Here is a 5,530-nt window from a genome sequence, read left to right as displayed (position 1 = left end):
GACTGAATGGAGGTCTTCCAGGGCACATTACTGTAAGACAGGTTCCAGCATAGAAAAGGGGTCCGTGGATGACTTGCGATTTCCGAGGGCGAGTTTCTTCACGTGTTAGGATGCGGGGGCTTCACGTAAAAGGGCAATGCGTGGGAATTTCACGAAAGGCCGGGCAATGGCATGTGGGCATCACGCAGGTCAACGGTGGAGCGAACACGTGGCTCGCGGTCGAAGGGCACGAGGAGAAAGTATACTTTGAAAAGGGCCACGTGGTTAGCTAAGGGCACTGCCAGGGGCAGGTGTTTTGGACTTCTTCACTCCCTGTCTTCCCCCGCGCGTGTGAGGCCTTGGCCTCGTGGTTTTCTGCTTTTATCTCCTCCTATGGGGCAGGGGGTTGAATCATTTTCAGTTGATGCCCGCAGGGGGAGTGTTGCCTGTAAGAAAACGACCAGACAGAAATCACTTTTGCCTTGAAGAAAGATCTGCTTAAAGGGAGTGGCCTTAATCCGTTTTAAACCCTTGTATTCTGACCGTGTGAAGTCTCGATAGACAGATGTGTCTATCGATCGAGCAGCTTGCAGTAAATGAAAACAACAGAACAAACAACAACAACAAAAAAGGGGGAGGCAATTTGCTAGCGAGCAGAGGGGAGGCAATTTGCTAGCAAGTTCTTGCTAATCATAATAATATATATATATATATATATATATTTATATATATATATATATATATATATATATATATATATATATATATATATATATATATATATATATATATATATATATATAGATATATAGATATAGATAGATAGATAGATAGATAGATAGATAGATAGATATATATATATATATATATATATATATATATATATATATATATATATATATATATGTATGTATGTATGTATATATGTAAATATATATATATATATAGGGTGTTTCAAAATTAGAGCCCCCTCTCTCTACAGCTTAAACTAAAATTGATATGGACAAAAACAAAAGTAATACAGAACAGGTATTTAATTAAGTTTCTCTCTGAGTAGTTAATATTTTGTGTGGCCTTCATCTGCCTGTACCACAGCCTGCATTCTTGAGGGGTATGATATCAGCAAATCGCAGAAAAGCTGAGACTCAAACTCCATTTCACTGAGCACTTCGGTCACCTCTCTTCACAGATCGTCGAGGCTTGGTATGCCATCATAGTACACTGTGCGAGCTTCAACACAATCCTTTAAGATACTACCAATGCTTTCACACACATTAAGGTCAGGGGAGCTACCGGGAAATTCACTTGACGAGAAGAAATCGATACCACTATTTCGAAGTGTCAGGACCCTTCTCTAAGGGCTATCATACATATACAAGACTTTGCAGAAGAACAATAAATTTCAACAGGTGTTCTCCAAAGTTAAAATCACGATAGGTGAGATAACAGTCAGTGTGCAAATATTAACAGAGAGGGATACAAATACCAAAAGTAAAAATATTATAATATATTTACAAGCACGATACAGATAGAAATGATGGCCGGAACCACAACAAATACATCAAAATATGAAAAAGATTCACACAATTATTATGTATACAATAATAATTTCAGCAAAACACCCACATTATTAATTAGAGAAACCAAAAACACACATTCTCAAAATAAGGGGGTCCCAAAAGAAAGGAGAAAATAACGGCCAGAATGAAGCCTAACAATTTACAAAACTAAGTTGCCCTAACAAAAACAAAGTGGCCACTAAGAGTTTTAAGCTCCACAAAAATCCTTATATGAGGAACTGCAGGTTGATGCAAGGAAACCAAAAACAGGACTCTGAGAAAAAACAGGCCAAGGATCAAAACAGGAATAGAAACTCAAAATCATGTGGAGGAAGAAAACTCAAAACGCTGATGGGGAAACTAAAATAAACAACAAAATAGTGTAAACTCAAGCTTTAAAAAAAAAAAAAAAAAAAAAAAAGTTCTAACAGAAGCAGCTCCTGTGTCTGAAGAGCCTTGAAACATGGTGTCTTATCATGCAAAAGTGTGACTTCTTCAACAGATAACATTTTCAGGGTCTTTGAGAAAAGGAAATACTCCACCAGTAAGCACAGTTTCTCTGAAGTATTCGCCATTCCATGATTGTCCTTTTTCTTTGATGATCCACATTAACCGTTTGGCTGTGAAAGAGAGAAAAATTCCCAAACAGGAAATTTCACAACTTGGCGATAGCGCATGTCATCGCTGATATCATCCAACTTTGCAGCCCAGATGATGTCATTTTTATGATTTGGCTTCCTGACTGTGTAAATGAAGAATTCATCTGATGCGGCAACATGGAGAAAGTCAGCTTCATCCCAATCTTTAAGAAATGAACCACAAAACCATGCACGGTCTTCTCTCTGTTGCTGAGTGATGTTGGGCTTGCTGATAACATGAAATGGGTTGATACCAGATTTTTTCAACTCACGATATGCAGCACTAAAACTTCTTTTCTTTCCCCTTTTTGTTTCTAGTTCAAGCGCCAAAATACCTACAGACTTTCTTGGTCTACCCACTGCCTCAGGTATGATGTCTTTTGACTCCTGAGAAAGGACTTCAGGCCTTCCAAGATTCTCACTCTTTTCGTGATAACAGTCATATGGATTTTTGTTCCAGTTTCTTTTAACAAAGGATTCATCTCTTTTAATGTATTTAGCTATCCAGGAACGTAAAATGAAGGATGCACCAGCATCCATGGCCTCTCTGAAGGTTATGGCCCGGATTCGGTCAATCTATCTGATTTCCACCAATTCATTAGCCATGGCTGTATCTAACTCCGTCACTGAGTCTGAAAATACAAGAAGTGTAAAATGAAAAACAGCTTAATAGAAACTTAAAATAATTTAATTGGAGAAAGGCTATAGCAGAAAACTTTATAACTTTCCATTTGTTCTGTGGAGGTGGGGCCTCTAATTTCGAAACACCTGGTATATATATTTTTTTTGTGCGTATAATATATAGTGAATATAAATTATCTGGAAGAGATGGAAAGAGTGTTTTGAAGAACTGCTGAATGAAGAAAATGAAAGTCTAATAAGAGAGGATGGATAAGTGAACATGGGAATGGCAATAGGTTTCTCTATGCAAGAGATGGTAAACGCCTTAAAGAAGGGGAAGAACGGGAAGGCGACAGAACCAGACTTGATCCCAGTTGAAGCATGGAGAGAAGTAGAGGATGAAGAGAGGGGGGGAGTCCTTTATATTGTGATGGAAAAAATTGAGATCAAGAGAGGATACCAGAGGTGGAGGGAAACCATTGATACCAGTTTTCGAAGGCAAGGTTGGTGTTCAAGACTGTGGTAAATATGGAGGTATTAAACTGGTGTCCCATACCTTCGAATATTAGGAAGAGTGACAGATGCCAGACTAAGAGAGCAAGGAGAAAAGGGAGAGAACAGCTGCCATTTATGAAAGGAGTATATATATATTATATATATATATATATATATAATTAATTATATATATATGTGTATACAGTATGTATATATATATATATATATATATATATATATATATATATATATATATATATATATATATATATATATATACACTGTGTGTGTATATATATATATATATATATATATATATATATATATATATATATATATATATGTATATATATATATATATATATATATATATATATATATATATATATATATATATATATATATATATATATATATATATATATATAATGTTTTGTTTGCCAATGTGTTATGTGTATATACACACACAGAAATAACATTTCTATTCAACAGTTCTAAGTAAATTTTATTTCTCTAATTTATTTGTAAGGATACACGCATTTTGTAATAGCAGTTTTAATAAGTATTTAGAAATATGTACATAATTTAGCATGTCATTGTGGGATTTGTAGGAGCTGAGAAATTTAAAAACAATCAAATGTTCATCTCTAATTTATTTCAAGTAGCAGTTCTTAGCTAAAATTACATTTTAACATTTCGGGTATATTTAACTATATATATTTCATATATATATATATATATATATATATATATATATATATATATATATATATATATATATATATATATATATATATATATATATATATATATTCTTTTATCACTTGTATGGCTTAGTTGGCAGCGGCCTTGCCTTTCAATTGAAAGACCTGGGTTCGGTATTTAAAATGGTTAAATTTTGAGAAGCATAGTTTGACATATTTGGAAATTATTTCCTATTTGGAAATACATTTAATGAATGTCGCATTTACCAAAATTAAGGCATTATTCATGTAATCGGATATTATTCTGTATATTTGATAAAATATTCGTTTTATGTCAATTTTAATTAAATTATGGTGGAAATATTACTAATTTTTCTATATAAGATAGAATCCATTCTCTCTCTCTCTCTCTCTCTCTCTCTCTCTCTCTCTCTCTCTCTCTCTCTCTCTCTCTCTCTCTCTCTCTCTCTCTCTTACAGGAAATGTGCTCAAGTTTGACCAGAGATTTGTGCTGAGGGTATTGAAAAAGATAAATTTCGTTCCTGTTTCAGAAAGTCAAGTGCCGTAGTCCGTCAGTGTTGATGAGTTTTTATATTATTCAGAGATCTTTTGTAAAGCTCGACTTTCTTATAAAGCTTTTGATACCTTTTCATAAGTTTTCCTTTCTCTCTTGCTCTTGCTTTTCTTGTGTCTCCAGTTGTTTAATTTTCGTGCTTTTCCTCTGGCGATACAGCTGAGAGGCTTCGTTGTTCAATTCTTTGTTTCTCTTCTTTTGGTCTTCCTCCGAAAGACCATAGACCCTGTGGTGTCGATGTGTGTAGCCCTTCCTCGAATGGACAGTGCTAGAGGAGTTGGAATTCACTGGAACAACGACTGATGAGAATTCAGCCTCATGAGAAGACTGGTAAGAATGCCTAGGACTCTGTTGTTGCAAGTAATCCAGGCAATTGTTGGTAAACACGGTCTCTTGGAGATCGTTTGATGACAACAATCTCGTGTTAGTTGTGCTGAGTTGATGAGCAGTCTCAGGTAACAGGTATTCGTCAGAGTGATTAAGGTGATGAGGGAAAGGCCCTCTGGCACTAGGTGTCGGAGTTGAATAACTATAAGATTCCAGGTGTTGATTTTGAAAGTAGTTCTCTGTGGATGCAAAGGGAGGACTCGCGTAATGAACTGGTTCCTTTGGGTGTTGATTTTGGTGTCGAAAAGGTTGATGGGTTGATTTATTTCGGGTTGAACATTGACTATATCTGTCATCTGAGTCTTCACTTATAGAGGCTGATGTGTCTGTCGAGTGCGACGCGAAGGATAAGTGACCTTCGCTGAATCGCAAAATGCTTTCCACGTCTTGCAAGCTGAGGTTCGCCAGTTCCTCGATGGTTTTGAAGTTAGAGTCATCTCTGCTAGAGAAGGGTGGCAGAACGACCTCGCTCGGATTCACTGTTCCATAATCCTGGCAAAGTTGAAATCTTGTTAGTGTTTAGTCTTTGGATATTGTTGTAGTTTTCTGAAATGTGTTGCTGGTTTGTATGAG

This window comes from Macrobrachium rosenbergii, chromosome 42 (genome assembly GCF_040412425.1).
Source record: "Macrobrachium rosenbergii isolate ZJJX-2024 chromosome 42, ASM4041242v1, whole genome shotgun sequence".
Lineage (NCBI taxonomy): Eukaryota > Metazoa > Arthropoda > Malacostraca > Decapoda > Palaemonidae > Macrobrachium > Macrobrachium rosenbergii.
The sequence above is the reverse complement of the archived record's forward strand: the minus strand, read 5'-3'. Positions refer to the sequence as shown.